Below are 20,339 nucleotides of genomic sequence, written 5' to 3' on the forward strand. Positions count from 1 at the left end.
TCTCTTTTTTTTTTTATTCTGGGCCAGCTTTAGCTCTGAGGCCTCGCTGCTGAAAACATCGATACAATGTTGCGGTCCGAGCCCGGCTGAATGGAAGCCCTTTTCTGGGGTTTTGTTTAGCTTCTTATTTGCAACATAGTATATAGTTGCTTAGACTTGCAGATGAGAGGCTGGCAAGTGAGGCGGGGAACGTTGGAGTCTGCAGCAAGCAAGCCTCGTGCTCGCTTCCGTGCCTGGCTGCCGGCCGCCATCTTGGCTGACAGTTAATTTGCATATACTCACTGATTAGCCAATGAAAAGGGTAGCGGTCGTACGCTAATTACCATGTTTCTCTTTTATTAGTGTAGATTATGCTTTGGTTGGTTGAACGACTGACCAGTTGACCAGACACTTAGTATATTAGCCTTTTATATATGTTTTTATGGTTTTGCAAACCAAATTCACCCCAGTAAATTAAGTTAACCCCCCCCATATAAATATATAAATAATAAAGAGCAAAAATACATGAAATAGTAAACAAAAACTAGAATATCAAGAAAATTAAAAATTGGGGTACTGAGGTGGGGGGTTAGCATAATAATAGTGACAAACTTCTGGCAAAAAGAGAGAACATGAATATATTAGGGAAAAAAGTGAATATTGAAGATGCTGCAGAGATAAGGTAGGTTGTGGGGAACATACTTAGAAATATAAATTGATGAAACCTCTTAGGGGGGTAATGAGACAATATAGAAATCAAAATGAAAAATTACACATAACTTTTGATATAGAAATCCCATCTCTTAAAGTTTCATCTCATATACAGGGGCAGGCAAAAGTCGGTTAATAATGATAATAAACAAACAAGCAAACAAACAAGAATAAACTTTCATGTATTGCCAACTGTATATCTACTTTTGGCCACCCTTGTATGTGCACAGAAATGTATGGGTAAGGCCGAATGTGGTCTGTCTGTATCAAAATATCTTATTGTAGTGTACTGAGCTTTTCACTTAAAGGAATCACTTTGTGGCTTCTCTTGCGTATATTCAAATTGTCAGCATCACTACTCTTTCACTTTGGGGCTATTATTAAGTAAAATAAAGATTACTTGAACACAAGCACTGTCATACAATGACAGTCAATCTTACATAGCTGGAGAAAAATGTATCAAATGAATTTGAGCCACTATAAACTAGAGATTTTAAATCTTAGTTGGGCCCTCATTTCCTCTAGTCTATATGTTTTAATGGTCTTTGTTTAACTCCCTATCACATTTTATTTATTTTTTATATTTTGTTTTATTGCTTAAAGTATTACAAAGAGTATTACATATGTCTCCTTCCCCCCCCCCACTTGACATTCCCCCGGCCTTCCCTAATCCCCAGTGTCTTGTGTCCATTGGTTATGCTTATATGCATGCATACAAGTCCTATGTATGTAGCCAGTTTGGTATTGCTAGTTGGTTGAGTGTTTTTCCATACACCAGGAAGTCTCCAGTTTGATTCCAGGTCAGGGCACATGCCTGCATTGTGGGCTCAATTCTTGGTAGGGGGCATAAAGGAGGCAGCTGATCAATTTCTCTCTCTTTCTCCATTTCCCTTCCTCTCTCTCAAATCAATAAAAACATATTTGAAAAAAAGAGCATGTATGTAACACAATTAAGAAAGTGCCTGACACTCAGCAGGTGCTCAATAAATGATAGCTATTAATAAGTACTCACATTCATCAGGTGACTATATTTACTATGTTTTCCTGAAGTTCTGTTTCATTAAAAAACAAATGCTTGCCCTGACTGCGTTGGCTTGTTTGGTTAGAATGTTGTACTGCACACTGAAAGGTCTCGGGTTCGATTCTCTGTTAGGATACATACCCAGGTTGTGTGTTCCAACCCTGGTTGGTGTGTGTGCAGGAGGCAACAGATTGATGTTTCCCTCTCCCTCTCCCTCTCCCTCTCCCTCTCCCTCTCCCTTCTTTTGATGAACAAACTGGCTGAACTACCTTAGTTGGAACTCCTAGCCACCACCACACTTCCACCTATAAACATTACTTGTTACCCTGTTCTTTCTGCAAAGTAATAATCCTACTCACTTTTTCTGTAAACACAATTTAATTTATGTTATAACTTAATTTTTCTGTTAATACCTTCAGGTATGTAATCAGAATATAGCAGGAATTGGAATGACAGAAAAATTTGCTATAAAACTAGATATTTTTTCTTTTTTCTTAAAGCTATTTTAGTTGTGATAAAATTTTAGTATTTTTCAAATTGGTAGTGTCTAGCTCTAGCCCATGAGGAGCTATAATCTTTATAAAAATTTTTCTATATTTGAGAGTAGTACAGATGTCTCCCCCTTTGCCCTGCATAGTCCCCCTCCACCTGGATCTTGCCCCACCCCAGGCCTTCACTACCCTATTATCTGTGTCCATGTGTAATGCATGTATGCATATAAATTCTTTGGTTAATTTCTTCTCTCCCCCATCTCCCCTCTTCCCTCTGTGATTTGTCAGTCTGTTCATGTTTCCATGACTCTGGTTCTATTTTACACATCAGTTTATTTTTTTCATTAGATTCCTTTTCATTTATTTTGATTTTTACATTCAATTGTTGATAGATATGTATTTGCCATTTTATTGTTCATATTTTCTTCTCCTCCTCCTCCTCTTTTTTCTTCTTTCTTCTTTTTGTGGTGATGAACTCCTTTAGCTTTTTTCTGGTGTGTGAAGTTCTTTATCTGACCATCAATTCTGAATGATAGCTTTGCTGGGTAGAGTAATCTTGGTTGTAGGTCCTCACTTTTCATCACTTTGAATATTTCTTGCCGCTCTCTTCTGGCCTGCAAAGTTTCTGTTGAGAGATCAGCGAAATCAGCTGACAATCATTTGGGGGCTCCCTTGTAGGTAACTAACTGCTTTTTTCTTGCTGCTTTTAAGATTCTCTTTTTGTCTTTAAACTTTGGTATTTTAATTATGATTTGTCTTGGTGTGGGCTTCTTTGGATTCCTGTTCTTTGGGATCTCTGTGCTTCCTGGACTTGTATGTCTATTTTCTTTCAGCAGTTAAGGGAAGATTTCTGTCATTTTTTTCAAATACGTTTTTAATTTCTTGCCCTCTCTTCTCCTGCTGGTATCCTCATGAAGTGAATGTTGGTATGCTTGAAGTTATCCCAGAGGCTCCTTACACTATCTTCATATTTCATCTTGTTGCTCTTCTGATTGGGTGTTTTTTGCTTCCTCATATTCCAAATCACTGATTTGATTCTTGGCATCCTCTACTCCATGATTGATTCCCTGTAAATTATTCTTCATTTCAGTTAGTGTATCCTTCATTTCTGACTGGTCCTTTTTTATGTTATCTGTGTTCCCACTAATTTTGAAGTTCTCATTAAGTTTCTTGAGCATCCTTATAACCATGTTTTTTAAACTCTGTATCTGGTAGCTGTTTGCTTCCATTTCATTTAGTTCTTTTTCTGGAGATTTCTTCTGTTCTTTCATTGCGACATTTCTTTGTCTGCATTTTGGCTACTTTCCTGTGTGTGTTTCTATGTATTAGGTATAGCTGCTGTATCTCCTGGAATTGGTAGAGTGGCCTTATGTAGTAGGTGTCCTGTAGGACCCAGTGGCTCAGCCTCCCCAGTTACCTGAGCTGATCACTGTAGGGGCACCCCTGTGAGGTCTGTGTGCACTGTTCTATTGTACATGAGCCTTGATTGCTGTTGGAGTCACTGGGAGGGATTGACCCCCCCCCCCAGGCCAATCAGCTGTGTGGATCAGCTGAGACTGCAGTGGAAGGGCTGCTGTGCCAGAGTTGCCCCTGTGGAGCAGGGCTTGCTTCAGTGGGGCTTTGGTGCTCACCAAATCTGCCCCTTGAGTGTGTCCCTCTTGTGGACGTGGTAGAGTTGTAACCTGTCATGGTCTGAAGCTGACCTTTGGGTGCACTGTCTCTGAAGCCTCTCAGGAGGTACAAAGTCAGCCACTGCCTGTGCCCTGCCTGGGGCCACCCGGCAGGAGCTGCAGAGCAATCTTCAGATGGCTAGTACTTGTGTTGGGCTTGGAGGTGCCCAGGAGAGCCCAAGCTGTGAACCAAGGCAGGCTGCTGCTAGTGCTGGGCTGGAGGACCTTTTATCATGAGGTATGGGACATGCTGAGGCCAGCTGCTGCTTCTTTGAGAGATACTAGGAAAGTCTAATGCCTGAGCTAGGAGAAGCCATTCATATGGAAAAGCCACTGCATACAGCTTGGGTGGGGCTGCAAATTTGGTGGGGTGGGGTCAGGGAGTCACTAGGGCAAGGTGAACAGTGTGGGTCAGGTTGATGGAGACTCAGATATGGTGACTGCCTGTTGGCACTATTGCAGGGAGATCTCAGTAAAGGAACAGTGACCTCTGACAGCACTCTTGTCTTGGAGAAAGCTGCCCCCAGTTCTTGCCCTGATGCCAGATAATTTAGTTCCTCCCTTTATATTTCTGGATCCTTTCAAGTTGCTGCCCCAGTGTTGGAGCTCAGGAGTGAGTCCAAGGAAGTCTGTGCCAGGCCTTGGAGAGGAACTGCCTGGGACTCCAGCAGCCTCTGAGTCACTCAGCCACAATCCCCACTGATTTTTACAGCTCATAGTTATGGGGACTTCTCGTTCTCATACTGGTACCTTGGGCTGAGGGCTCTTGGGTGGGCTGGGATCCCTTGCTCCTCACAGCAGACCTCCATAGTCAAGATATCCCTCCCAATTAAAAAAACGCCATATGTGGATGTCAGACTAGTACAGTGGTCGGCAAACTGCGGCTCGCGAGCTGCATGTGGCTCTTTGGCCCCTTGAGTGTGGCTCTTCGACAAAATACCGACTTCTGCGCATGGGTCACGAAGTTTCAATCGCACTGTACATGCGTGCCCACACGTGGTATTAATTTATTTAAATTAATTTGATTTTCAGAATATAGAAGTTCATAAAAAGTTCATTGGGTATTAAAAAAGGAAAGTAAAATAAGTCAGTGATTGTGGTTGCTATTATGACTTGAGCGTGGGGTAGAGGAAAGACAGCTCAGATGCAGACAGAAGCCCTCAAGCCAAGATCCAGCCATGCAGCTCCAGCCTGGGGGGCTGTCACCTCATGGAGCATAGGGCCAGACCACAAGGCCCAGCTGTCCCAAAGGGTCCCACAGACCTTGGCACCCAAGTCCCTCCTGGCCCTCTACGCCCCCAAGTCACCACCAACCTCTTTCTTATGGAAAGCTTGATTCAGATATTCTTGGAATGTCCCTATGGCCAACTCTTAATTGCAAGGGGTGGGAGCTCCAAACTAGTGTTCTCTCTGCAAAGGAGCCCAGCCTCCGCCGCTCCAGGAAAGACAGGGAAACCACTGGCCTCTGGCAAACTCCCTCCTTACCAGACCCTCCTGAAAGCTTGTTCCACCCACTCCATTTCCCCCCCTTCTGACCCTTCACATAGCTCCTTCCCCAGAGTGGGGACGGAAGGAGAAACCCATGTAGAGAAATGTATACAAACACATCCATTTGCTGCCTCCCAGCAGCTGGGAGAACAGGATCCCTTGCTAAAATGAGAGATGAAGAGCTGTACTGGGCTTTACTCACTTCCACAAGACAAGGTAGAGACAACTGGTTAAAACGTGGATCGACAGACATTTTAGGTTACCATCTTTAGGTCTCATTCTTAACCCCAAGAACACCAGTGATGAAGAGATGGGCAGTCTTCCCATCTAAGGGTTGGGAGGAAAGGGGGAAAGAAAAGGAGTGGGAATATCAAAAGGGCCTCCATCCAGCACCACTCCCACCTGTCCCCCTCTGCAAAGTTCAACGCAACAGTAGCGTGCAAAGAAAAAAAAAATGCCAACCTGAGAATTCACCCGGAGCAGTGATGAGGGAGTTGGTGGCCTCCGTTTCAGTGTAAGACAATGTGGAATCAGATAGATCTACGGGAGGAAAGAGAAAGAAAACTTAGTTGGCTGTGGGGTGTGCCTCCCGTTCCGGCTTTCTCGTGCATCTGTGTGCACGTGTGTGCACGCAAGTGCTTGCAAAGGGCAGGGTGTCCCTCCCAACTGATGCCACTCTGTAACCCTGTCCCATACTTGTACGAGACCAGGCCAGCCAGCCCTGGAATTCTTCTGGAAAATGCCAACTACTGCAGCCCTGGCACCTGAAAAAGTTGCAATTGCTCTGACCACAGAAATAACCCAAGTTCAGGGGACTGAGCAAGTAGCAACTTGGAGCCTCCCTGGGTACGGTTAAATTAAGCCCCTAAACAATTCATAGTTGCTATACTTAATTACAACCATTAAAATTCTTGAAGTTGTTCCTTCTTCCTTCCTTCCTTCCTTCCTTCCTTCCTCCCGAGTCCTTTACCCCTCTTTTTCTGTGAAGATTGGCTTTCTCTGATTCTCTGTTTATATGGCTGCCCCAAGATCCTCAGTTTATTTTTAGCCAGACTCCAATTTCCGGGAGAGACAGTGTAATTATTTTAGCTTAGGACATGTTCCACCTTATCCAATCAGCTTTGCCCAAGGAGGGGTTGGAACCATAAGATACAACCCAGGTCTATGCCTGTGGACTGAAAATACACAGATCTCAGAGTCTAAGAAGGGTGTTGGTCTACAAAGTCCAGAAAGCCCAGGTTGCCATTACACTGATTAATTTATTTAAATTAATTTGATTTTCAGAATATAGAAGTTCATAAAAAGTTCATTGGGTATTAAAAAAGGAAAGTAAAATAAGTCAGTGATTGCAAAACCAGAAACAGTCACACTATCATTGAAAAAAGACTTTTTAAAAATTGTCTTCATTTAAAAAATAATTAAACTTATATAGATGTTTAGTTAAATACATTGATCACAGCATGCTATTTACTTTAAAAGGCGGCAGTTATTCACATACTGTCTGTGGAGTCAACAATTGAGGAAGTTGGAGGGTAAAGAAAATAAACATTAAAGTATTAAAAATGTATTACAAATTTATGTTGTGGTAAATTTTTTCCCATGGTTCCAATGAAAGTACTTTATTTGAAGAGGTTTTTACTTATATATATTAAAATTCAAAATTATCAAATAGGGAAGGGAAGTTAGTGAATTAACATTTATTGTGACTCTGCTTAGTTAAGCACTTAAGTTTATGTTATTCCATTCAATGCTTACAACCACCCTGAGAAGTAAGCATTATTATCCCACTGCCAATGAAGAAATTACAACCCAGGGGAAACAAGTAGCAATGTGGCCAGGCTCAAGTTTTAAGCTCAGGTCTGTTTGACTAGTACAGGGGTGGGCAAACTTTTTGACTCGAGGGCCACAATGGGTTCTTAAACTGGACCGGAGGGCCAGAACAAAAGCATGGATGGAGTGTTTGTGTGAACTAATATAAATTCAAAGTAAACATCATTACATAAAAGGGTACGGTCTTTTTCTTTTTTTAGTCTTATTCATTACAAGTGGCCGGATCCGGCCCGCGGGCCATAGTTTGCCCACGGCTGGAAGTCTCTTCTCTCCACTCTAGTGTTCAGGTATATGAAAAGTTTATTTAAAAAACATTTCTAGAAGAAGCTATGGTTGGATTATACAGTAGCTACGCAGCTTCTTGTCTGCCTAAACAAGACTCAGTCTTAGTGTCAAACAGGCAGTCACCATTTCTCCAATATCTGGAGTGAAGAGAGAGTCAAATCAGCTATCTAATGTTAGTCACTCAAGCACCTAATTTTTCAGAGGACATTAAATTGTTAAATCAATATTTAAAAATAGCAGTACATTTTTTAGTATGGAAGAAAATGTCTTTTATCCTTATATTTTAAAGCTTAATGCATGCTATATTGGGAATTGTGGGGAGGGAGCTGACCTTTTTTCTGGTCAATCTAAATAAGCAGGAAGAGAAAAGCAAAGACTGACTAAGCATTATAAGACAGTACTTTAAGCTTTATATTTTTAATGTGAAAAATCAGAAAAGATATATGTGTCAGAAATTTTTGTTGAAGACAAATATTTATAACAAATGCTTTATGTTTTAGTTAGGTAAAACAAATTTAAATTGTTATTGATGATGTTGGTTTAATAAAGGCAAAGCTATCCTTCAGATATTCATGATTTTTAAAATATATATATTTTTATTGATTTCAGAGAGGAAGGGAGAGGGAGAGAGAGTTAGAAACATCAGTATTTAGAGAGAATCATTGATCAGCTGCCTCCTGCACGACTCACACTGGGGATTGAGCCCGCAACCCAAACATATGCCCCGACCGGGAATCGAGCTATGACCTCCTGGTTCATAGGTCGACACTCAGCCACTGAGCCACTCTGGCCGGGCTGGATATTCCTGATTTTTACCTGTAAGTTATTAATAGTTTACCATCTAATGTATCAGCCTAAATGGGTTTGCCAAATAAAATTAAAATGAATAACCATTTGGTTTACTGTTAACTCCAGACTTAGTCTGAAAAAATTTAAATCCATGGCTAGGGTGTAATTCCTAACATAACAGAAGTTTGTTTTTGGATGATAAATAATATTTATTACAGTTCTAGCAAAATATAAAAATGTGCTTTGTAGATAATCTGATCAAATGTGATCTCTTGGCTTATCACATAAGGTTAATTTGATATAAATTAAATCTAGTTTTATACTTTATTAAGAATTTTCAATGACCTTTTAAAAACAAAGGGACAGGGGATATAGATGAGTTTGATATTCCAGATTTTATATTACTGCTATTTGTCAGGACATGAAAGGAGGAATAAAAATCATTCCTTTAGAAGAATCTTTTTTTAGTTATGGGACATACTAACACAGCATGACATGATTTAAGTATCAAACATCAGAGTCTTAAAGAAATTACTTTCAGTATTGGTTCTAAAAGTACGTAATTAAAATAAACTGACAAATAAAACAGGGCCAGAGTTATGGATACATGGAACAAGCTGACAGATCTCAGACGGGAGATGGGTGGGGGGCACTGTAAGAAAGTAGCCAAAGAACATATCTGCGTATCTGCATAGCTCTTGGATACAGAAGGCGGGGGCTAAATGGAAGGGGGCAAAGAGGGGAAAATGGGGGACATCTGTAATAGTGTCAACAATAAAAAGAAAAGAAAAAAAAACTAGATAAAAAAAAAGAAAAAGAAAGAAAGAAAAAGTAACCCTGAGTTACTGGCTCAGATGTTAGCCCAGGCTTAGGGAAAATGAAACCCACTTAGAATTTATGGGTTGAACCAATAGTTCCAGTCTCTGTCTCTAATGTGTTTCTTAGTCATATGTCTAGAGCGGAGATGAGAGCTTTTTATGACGGAATTTTCTTCTGAAGTTAAACCCTTGGTATTTTGGCCTCTTGACCTTTTATTCTTTCTGACGTCTTGACCCCCTTTTTCTTAGTCCTCTGAAGTTCAGCACATATACAAGCCAGTTGAGGTGCAACTAACCTTTATCCTAATGGTGAGCATGTTATGTGGGCCATAGTTTTATATCAATAATTGATCTATTGATCAAATTCAACTTTTTACCACTCTTTCACGATTGTAATTCTAACTAGTCTCCCATCACATCTTTTATGTTAGACTCCTTAATCAACCTTGATGTCATGGCTGCTGATGGATTAGGTCTAAGAGCATTACTAGGAGTTAGTATTGCATATTCACACTTAATAATTATTTGTTGGGTTTCTTGTAAACCGCTTCACCACTCTTTCTTTAACTTCTTTGCTTTCAATTTTTGGGCTAGTGTTTCTTAGTTTTGTGTGCTGAGCTATCAGATACCAATAATAAAGGATATTTTTATTTTCCTCTTGACCAGACTTAGGGCTAGTTTCAGAGTTCTCTTGGCTCAGGTCTCTGCAAGTCACTGTATGTGACTACCAAACCTTTCAGACTCTGTCCTCCTTTTAAATGGATATTTTGTAACACTTTATTTATTTAACCATAAATAAAGTTGGTAAATAATATGAATTAACTATATATAGAATAAAAATACATTGCCATGATTATAATATAAATTATAAATGAATATAATTTATAGTATAACAGCATATATTTCAGGATATAACTGTGAGAGCACAGTTGTGCTAGAAGATTCAATGAAGTCATTGATGCTTGTACCACATTCTAAAGAGTAAGTTTGGGTTTATGAGAAGTATGAAGATAATTCTGTATAAGAAGACCAGGAAAATGAAAAATCACTGATGCACATGGGTAATAAAATAAAAATGTTAGAATAAATAATAACTGACTAGAATTATTTGTATATGATAAGATAAAGAAGAAATACTTGAAGTGGAGAAAACTTGTCAGGACAAATGATGACTGTCAAAATGGAGAGACAAAATGAGAAAGTATGATATTATTACAAATGACCTGGGCAATATTTATAGGTCTAGTAACAAAACAATTCCTTATGCATAGATATAGGACAGGGTACTGACAGGGTGTCACTGAAACTATCTCATGTATTTTGAAATTCTACCATCTGTTGAGGCTTATTTTAGGTTCTTGGTACTTCAAAAGACCTCGAAGATCATCTCTCTCTCTAGATTATGAGAAATGGAGAGGATGGTTTAAAAAGAGAAACATAAAAGAAGAACCTGTGCAGAAGTTGAGCAATAAATGTCTCTACACAGAGAAAACTGAAAAACAACAGGCAACCCCCAAATACTTTCAATATGGTTTTTCATGACAGGGGTTTTTCTAGTGTTATACATTTTAATTTTTTGAATATATTTTATTGATTTTTTACAGGAAGGAAGGAAGAGGGATAGAGAGTTAGAAACATCAATGAGAGTGAAACATTGATCAGCTGCCTCTTGCACACCCCCTACTGGGGATGTGCCCGCAACCAAGGTACATGCTCTTGACTGGAATCGAACCTGGGGCCTTTCAGTTCACAGGCTGATGTTCTATCCACTGAGCAAAACTGGTTAGGGCTAGTGTTATAAATTTTTAAAAATACATATACAATGACAATAATCTGAAGTATTAAAAGTAACTTGTATTGAGATCCTTGTGGTTTATGTGCCTACTAATTTAATAATATTTTGTTTAAAATTCATCGAAAGGAGATTCATATCCTTTATGACATTTTTGCAGAGATTTCATTGCCTTTGCAGTAATGAATGCCACTATTGCACTAAAACTATTTTCAGCAAGTAGGTAGCCGAAAATGCTCAAATATATGGAGCATGGAGTGAGTAATTCATTTAATTTTGAGACTGTGATTTAAGCTTAGATCCCCAGGCTTTGCCATACATTATTGGACTCTTCTGTTAATTTCTTATAAAACCCACCTAGTATTGGTATATAACAAGATTGCTATTTATATTTATTTGTATTGGGGTTAGTCTGGCAGAATATTATTCTCTTCTGGGATGTGGATGGGGCAAGTCTTCGTTGTGTGGGACTACTCCATGCATTTCATGCTCTTGCCCTGTCCACCAAATACTAGTGATTTCCCCCAATAATTTTGAGTTGTAAAAGCATCCTAACACATTTCCAAAATGGTCCCTAGAGAGTGGTAATCACTGACTCTATGGGTCTATCTTGTAATAACTACACTAGAGACCTGATGCACGAAATCATGTGGGAGGGGTCCCTCAGCCTGGCCTGCTCCCTCTCACAATCTGGGATCCCTTGCTTCTAACTGCACACCTGCTTGCTCCTAACCACCCGCCTGATCGCTCCTTACCGCTTGGCTCACTGCTTTAGCGCTGCCATGGAGGCGGGAAAGGCTCCTATCACAGCCATTGTGCTCGCCAGCCTGGCTTGTGGCTGAGCAGAGCTTCTGCTGTGGCAGTGCACTGACCACCAGGAGGCAGCTCCTGCGTCGAGTGTCTGCCCCCTGGTGGTCAGTGCTTGTCATAGTGACCAGTTGTTCTGGTCATTCTGCTGTAAGGGTTGCTGGGCTTTTATTATATAGGATACCTACATTTCTCAAAACAACATTCATATATTTCATTATTATTTAAAAGCATTCAAGGTCTTTTCCCACATTCCCTTAGAAGGAGGATCTGTTTTACAGTGTATGTGTTATGGACTCAGTTGTGTCCTCCCTAAATTCAGATGTTGAAGTCCTAAATGCTGGTAACTCAGAATTTGACTGTATTTGGAGATAGGGTATTTTAAGGTGGGCCCTAATCCAATATGACTGATGTAAAATACAAAGAGATTAGGGGACAGAGGAAAGACCATATGAATGCACAGGGAGAAGATGGCCATTGGAAAACCAAGGCAAGAGACCTCAGAAGAAACCAACCTTGCCGAAACCTTGATCTCAGACTCCAAGCCTCCATAATTGTGAGACAACAAATTTATGTTAATTTAAGCCATTCAGTCTGTGGTAGTTGGTTATGCAACCCCAGCAAACGAATAGAGTGACCAACTGGTACCCCTTAATATGTTAGTTCCATGTTGGTATATTAGGTTAGCAGTGTAATTTAGTGATTACAGTTTAGGTTTTTAAGGTTAGGATTCTGAATCATCCACTTAGTAGTTGTAACCTTGGGCACCGATTAACCTTTTGTGATGCCTCTGATTCTATATTTGTAAAATGAGGATCATAATACCTTCCTCACTGGGTTAGTTGTTGTAAGGATTAAGGTGAAATAACTAATGTAAAGTGCCTGGCACAGAGAAGACTTCTATAAATATTAGTCCCATTTATATCTGCTTCTACTTTTAGGTATGTTTTGCATTTTCTAAAAGAATGTAATGGCATACTTGGGAGATGAGCTTTTATTGTGGGAATTTCAGACTGCCTGAGTAGTGTATGGGAAAGAGTTGGGCTTTTTCAATACTGTTATAGTCAATAATGTGCCTATAATGCTTTGCAGTTTACAAACACAAAACACATCACATCCAGTTATACATTATGCACAGGCCTTAACCCTAATTGTGTCTCAGGAGATATTATTGTAACCTTTGTTTTGCTTGTCTAACTTCTTTTAAGACCTTTTTTTGGGGACCCGCTGGGTTAAGTCTTCTTTCTCTGTGTTCTACAGCACTGTAACAAACATCCATTTATTTATAGCATGGTATGCTCTATTTTAATGGTCTCTTTCCCCATGAGATTGAGTTCTTTGAAGTTGGTGATTGTCCCTTTAAATAATCTTGTGTCCCCAATGCCTTGCACAGTACATAGTTCTTTGTAGATGTGCTCTAATTACATATCACTAACATTTAAAAAATATGTGTTTATTTTTAGAGAGATAAGAAGGGAGAGGGAGAGAAACATCCATGTGAGAGTGGAACATTGATTGGCTGCCTCCTGCATGCCCCCTATTTGTGTTGTATCTACTGCTAGTCACGAAGTTGCAGACAATAATCTGTATCTCTGAAATGTATTTTCTCCATGAATCAGTGTAATTGTATAGTGATGAGGGGTGATTTTTTTTCTTGCTGTAAGCCCCCAAATTTCTCAGTATATGTTATCCAAAACCCCCACTACTTATACATTAATAAAACTTATTTTAATAGTAGGGTAAAGATGGTCAATATATCTTTAGGGAATTTATTATATATTTAGTGAAAATAAGGTGAAGAAAAGTGAAGATAATGTTCACGACAGTTAAACCTTAGATTTCTATGATTCCTTGGGAAATGAAGCATTCTAGAATGTTTCTTTTTAAAGAATAGTTTACCCCATAAACACCAATGTATTTTTCATTTTAAATAGTTTGGTTAAATACTTTTCTTGCTGACTTGTGGCCATCTGACAGCTGTTAATATAGTATTAGAAATGCCCCTAGGATCTTTTGAATCTTATATAATTATTTGCTTCTACAATATATGATCCCAGATTGTTGTGCTCTTCTTCCTTCCTTAAATGATTTTGATGACTTTCCTATTTCTATTCCTATCAGACATCATGTGTTACCATTGTCAGTATGCCTTCCCATAGCTCCCTCCCTGCCTCCTGATTTGTGGCAGGTTTAAAACCAGTTTTTCAAGCTTCTTAAGAATTATACTTGATGGACTAAGGGATGTGTCAGCTACTAATGTGAATGTGTAATTGTTCTTGAGCTTTGTGACATCTGTTTTGTCTCTGAGGTCCCTTTACTTATTTTTGGGCAGCAGTTGAATAGATAAAGTTCTCACAAAATGATTCACTCTCAATATTATGTTGTAAAATGTTGTACATTTTTATTTTATGTGTTAAAAAGGATTGTTTGCCTTAATATTCAGGTTATTTTTCAGTAGATTGTTTTAGTGACTCTTTGTAATTGGATATTATTAGAAAGTAAAATTCTGTATGTTTTACTGAGAGAAATGTGCTTTAGAGAAGATATGTAGTTGGAAGTTCCCGAGTTCATCTATTCCCTCAGACACAGCAAAACTATAACTATATATAAAACAATGAATACTGAAAATAACCTGAAAACTAACTGAACAGATTTTCTAAAACTAAGGATGTAAAGACAAAGCCACGTGGAGATGGGTGGGAGGGAAAAAAGTGTAGTCTGGTTAGTACCCTAACCCTTGGTGCAGCATCTCAAAAGCAGGAAGGATATTCCAACACTGGTGGTATAATCGAAGGAGCCAAAGGTCTGAGTCCCACATGAGGCTTCCCAGCCTGGGGGTACCTGCACTAGGAAGAAGAGACCCTATAATATCTGGCTTTGAACACCAGCGGGGCTTATGTCTGCGAAATCCAAAGGGCTGTAGGAAAATTGACACTCTGCTTTTATAGGACTCACACACAAACTCACTTGATCTGAATCCCAGCTTAGAGGCAGCAGTTTGAAAAGTGCCTGGAACATACATGAAGGAGATACACTGACTAACTTTAGGATGAGTCCTAGATGTGCAGGGCTTAGTAGGAACTTACAAAAGGGATGTAAGCACTGGTGCGCACCATTTAAAATTCTTTTTTACTCTCCTTCCACCTAGGTGGTCTGTTGCATGTGGGCACCAATCCTGACTCAATCCACAAAATTTACTAATACTGTTCATCTGGCCTCGCTCTTCCCCTGAGGTCCTGCCCAGCCCAACCTGCCCACACAGGTCAGAGCCCACCCTCAAGCAACTCCAATCTCAGTGCTCCTGGCAGACAGCCCCAGCCCATATCATAGTCCTTCCATGTGACTCATCCTTGACACACCTGGAGAGCAGGCTCAGCCAACATTGATGCCCCTTCATAGCAGTTCTGACTCTGGGAGGCCAGCCCCTTCAAACTAACAATCTAGCAATAGTTGGATTCAGGTCTTGTAGACATCTTGGCTGTAGACCAGCCTCACCCAGTAGTGAGTTCACAGCATTAGTGGCCCAACTATTACAGAAGGGTGCAAAAAATCCACATAGGGGACACCCCTGAAACACTTGGCTCTGGTGACCAGTGGGATTGTGCCACTGTCCCACACAGGACACCTTCTATATGCTGTCATCATTTCAAGACTGGGAAACATAGCTGATCTATGTAATATGAAGAAACAAACACAGTGAGATAGTCAAAATGAGGAGAGAGAGGAATATGTTCTAAAACAAAAGAACAGGACCAAATCCCAGAAAATGAAGTAAATGAAATGGAGTTAAGCAGAGTACCAGATAAAGAAATCAATGTAGTGGTCATAAAGATGATCACAGAACTCAGGAAAAGAATGGATTAATTCAGTGAGAACTTTGACAGGGAGATAAAAAATATAAAAAAGAACATACCATAACTGAAGAATGGAATAGCTGAAGTGAAAAATACATCAGAGACAATGAGCAGTAGATTAGATGATGGAGAAGAATGTATCAGCCATCTGGAAGGTAGAGTTGTGGAAATCACCTAATCAGATCACTGAAAGAAAAAGAATTAAAAACAATAAGGATAGTTTAAGCAACCTCTGGGGCAACATAAAGTGTACTAACATCCACATCATAGGGGTACCAGAAGGATAAGAAAGAGAGAGAGAAAAGGACAGAAAAACTATTTGAAATAACATCTGAAAACTTCTCTAACCTGGCAAAAGAAATAGGCATCCAAGTCCAGGAAGCACAGAGAGTCCCAAAGAAGATTAACCCAAAGAGACCCACACTAAGACACATCATAATTAAAATGTAGAAAGTTAAAGGCAAAGAAAGAATCTTAACAGCAATAAAAGAAATCCATCTAGTTACATACAAGGAAATCCCCATAAGACAATAAGCTGATTTTTCAGCAGAAACTTTCAGGTCAGAAGGCATGATATGTTTAAAGTGGTGAAAGGGAAAAAATCTGCATGACGGATACACTCAGCAATGAAATCTCTCAGAATTGAAGGAGAGATAAAGTGTTTCAGAGACAAGCAAAAGCTAGACTCCATCACCACTAAAATGACATTAGAAGAAATGTTAAAGTAACTTTTTAAAGTGGAAAATAAAAGGTGAAAACTGGGAATAAGAAAATATATGTAAGAAAAAATCTCACTGGTAAAGGAAGCATATTGTAAAAGTAGTGGGTCAACCACTTCTAAAACTAGTATATAGGTTAAAAGACAAAACTAGTAAAATTATTTTTATCTACAATAAGTAATTATGGTGTATACACACATATACAAAAGTTGTAAAATATGATGTAAAAAACAAAATGGGTGTGGTGAGGGAAAATGTGGGGCTTTTAGAATGTGTTTGAACTTCAGCAGCCATCAATTTAAAATAGACTGATACATACATAGGTTATTATATGGGAATCTCATGGTAACCACAAATTAAAAACCTATAATAGATGCATAACAAATAAAGGGAAAAGAATACAAACATAATGTTAAAGAATATCAATCATCAAGGAAGAGAGCAAGAGAAGAAAGGAACAGAAAAAAACCCTGCAAAACAAAACAAAACAACCCAAACAAACTGGAAAACTATCAATGAAATATCAATAAGTACATAGCTATCAATAATTTAAATGTAAATGAACTAAATGTTCCAAGCAAAAGATATTGGGTGGCTGACTTGATATTTAAAAACCAAGAATCATAGAGATGCTGCTTACAGGAGACTCATCTCCGATCTAAAGACAAACACAAAATGAAACTAAAGCGTTGTTTTCATATGTCTCCCGGCCTTCTGTATGTCCTCTTTTGAAAAGTGTCTATTTAGGTCCTTTGCCCATTTTTTTTCTTTCTCTTTTATCTTTTTTCATTATTTAATTACATGACTGACTTTATTTATTTTATTTTTTTTTGTTTAAGGTATTACAAATAGTAATACATATGTCTCTCTTTTTTCCCTACTGACCTTCCCCTGGCCTCCCCTCCCCATGGCACTTGCCTTCGTCCCCTCGTCCCCAGTGTCCTGAGTCTGTTGGTTGAACTTATATGCATGCATAAAAGTCCTTCAGTTGATCTCCTACCCTCCCTCAACCCTCCCCTGCCTTCCTGCTGTAGTTTGACAGTCTGTCGATGCTTCTTTGCCTCTATTTTTGTTCAACAGTTTATGATGTTCTTTATTATTCTTAAATGAGTGAGATCATGTGGTATTTATCTTTCACCAACTGGCTTATTTCACTTAGCATAATGTTCTCCAGTTCCATCCATGCTGTTGCAAATGGTAAGAATTCCTTCTTTTTTACAGCAGCATAGTATTCGTGAATTGCTATTTTTGTGTTGTTGTTTTTTGTTCATTTAACAATAAAATGCACCATCCTCAATTTCTGTTATTCTACTAATACTCTCAATTCAGTATACAAAAGACTATATGATCAAGATTTTTTAAATCAAGGTAAGTGCTTCATGAACAAGAGAGCATAAAAAATTATCAAGGGGAACACTTTGTAAAGTGTTCTAACCATAACGCAGCACACCTGAAACTATTACAAAATAATATTATAATGTTAAATGTAAACTGTCACTGAAAAAAAAAAATTTAGTAAAAAAAAAAAGGGAAGAATAAGAAGAGATTATAGGAACAATACCAAGCAATGAATATACACTATAATTTTCAACTTATTCACAAGTCCTATCAGATTCAAAATGTAACATTTTATAAAAATTATTGAATTTGATACCTGCTGAATTCCAAGGCACAAGTATAAGATACTGTCTGGATCATATTTTTCACCATTTGGTCTCCGCACCTCTTGGATAAATTGGCATAAGCCCACACTCAACTCAGCAAAAGTGCATGACAAAATATCTTCCTTCAGCTTGACAGAGCGGACTGTGGAAAGGTAGAAGACATCTGAAATATTAACTTATAAAAAATATAATGCCCGCTGGTATGGGTCAGTGGCTGAGTGTCGACCTATGAACCAGGAGGTCACAGTCCAATTCCCAGTCAAGGCACATGCCCGGGTTGTGGGCTCGATCCCCAGTGTGGGGCGTACAGGAGGCAGCCGATCAATGATTCTCTTTCATCGCTGATGTTTTTATCTCTCTCTCCTTTTCCCTTCCTCTCTGAAATTAATAAAAAATTACTAAACAACAAATAAAAGGAAATACAGTACCATTTACTTGATTCATTGAATAAACACTGAGTACTGTGCTATGGTATACATTAGTGAATACATGGGTTACAGACAGATCCTGATCTCAAGGTCTTTTTAGTTAAAGAAATATATACAATGCAGTATGTATGGTGTAACGGGTGCTATAATAGAGGTTTATTTAAATGAGATTCTATGAAAGGAAATGAAGGAAATCTAATAAACGAGAAGGGTCAGGTCAGATTCTAGAGAATGTGCACTAATGCTAAACCTTGAAAGGTGAAGAAGAGTTAAACAGGTAAATAAAGAATCTGAGCTACTTGTAAAATTTAAGAAAAATAAACAAAATCCTTTATATTTACATAATAAACTGATGATCAAAAGATACAATTTTACCTTTATAACAAACCCTTAAAATTGGGAGTAGTATATCAATTTTTCTTTTTAACAAGACTTCAATTTCTAAATAATTTTAAACATTCCATTTATAATCTGAAATTGACAATGATATTATAAGTGACCACAAGGAAACAAAATGAGTTTTACCTCTACAGCCTGGCTCTGAGGATTCTTGGGAGAGTGGATGGTCTTGAGCACTTCCTAAGGGGTCAGAACATGGGCTAGACGAGGCATGTTCAATTCCTGAAAGGGAAAATAAATAAATAAATAAATAAATGATAAATAAAAAAAGTAGAACCTATGGAAGTGAAAAAAAAGAAAGAACGAAAGTGAAGAGATGAAAGAAGATACCTCATTTAAATAGAAATGAAAAAAAAGCTAAGGTACAAATAGTTATATCAGACAAAATAGAATTTAAATTACAAAAAATGGGCTAGTTCTTTAGTACCTTCCAAAGATAATCATTGAAAATTTTAGTCTCATTATGAACTTAGGAATTTAAACATATGCTTTAATTCTTTCAGTTATTACTCTTATTGATGTTGAAATGATTCCATATTTGGCCAATGGAAGCTTACTTACGTTGGCTTCAGAGTCTTTTTCACGTGGTCGTAATAGTCTATCTTCCTTGCTTTTCAGTATGATAAAATATTCCAGGCTCCTCTTGTACATTTTCTGCTCTAGAACCCATAATCAGCCATTTAAAAAATGGAGTCCTTACCTGGCCAGTGTGATTCAGTGGTTGAGCGTGGACCTATGAACCAGGAAATCATGGTTCAATTCCCAGTCAGGGCACATGCCCGGGTTGTAGCCTCGATCCCTGGTGAGGGGCCTGCAGGAGGTGGCTGATCAGTGATTCTCATCATTGATGTTTCTATATCTCTCTCCCTCTTCCTTCCTCTCTGAAATCAATTTAAAAAATGGAGTCCTTTTTCCGTTTTTTTTGGGGGGGGGGGTATGTTTAGATATGACAATATAGTTGGTAAGAATATTACTGCTACTAGATTGGTCATTGTTTTTAAACCTATCCCAGGTACACTGCTATAATTTTCCTTTAAAATAAATTATATTATGAGTTCTTATTGATAATGACAATTCAAAATCAAAGATTTAGGATTTTTACTTAAACTCATTGATATTTTATCTGTATCCCCTTTCAACAATCCTAAGATTCAGTGACACTTTTACATAATTATTATTGTTTATCCCACTATTCATATACAATAACCTCAAAATAAGACCAACACTACCATCAACAACATGATTATTGGAAACAATTTATAATTTGTGTGTGTTTGTGTGTGCATGTGTGCACAACTATACTAATAAAAGGGTAATATGCTAATTAGACCAGGAGAGCTTCTGGGAGACTTTCCGGACATCCTTCCAGACAAAGCCATGGTGGCAGGGCCGAGGCAGAGGTGGTTAGGTGTCGTAAGTGTTTCCCTCCACGTCCTGCGTGGTTCAGGGTTCGGGTCTGGAAGAGGAGCCACACACAAATGAAATAGAAAAGACACGAGATAATTTGGGAATATTGGGGGACCAGGCGAGCAAGTCCAACTCAAGAGGAAGGACTTCCACTGTGCTCAGGCCTCACCAAGCTTTTTATAGTGAG

General features: G+C 38.6%; 1 protein-coding gene and 1 long non-coding RNA gene across 3 annotated transcripts in view; one reads left to right on the top strand and one right to left on the bottom strand.

Moving 5' to 3' along the window:
* Positions 1 to 20,339, top strand: part of KLHL13 (kelch-like family member 13) — a 302,378-nt gene that overhangs the window by 140,726 nt on the left and 141,313 nt on the right. The gene's annotated exons all lie outside the window — the stretch shown is intronic.
* On the bottom strand, positions 4,977 to 6,195 carry LOC106724941. The gene is made up of 3 exons (XR_001360765.1): positions 6,057 to 6,195; positions 5,823 to 5,900; positions 4,977 to 5,687 (listed from the first exon to the last, which is right to left on the bottom strand). It is a non-coding gene; the product is annotated as an uncharacterized LOC106724941 (long non-coding RNA).

The sequence above is a fragment of the Myotis brandtii genome, unplaced genomic scaffold (genome assembly GCF_000412655.1).
Source record: "Myotis brandtii unplaced genomic scaffold, ASM41265v1 scaffold126, whole genome shotgun sequence".
NCBI classification, from domain to species: Eukaryota; Metazoa; Chordata; class Mammalia; order Chiroptera; family Vespertilionidae; genus Myotis; species Myotis brandtii.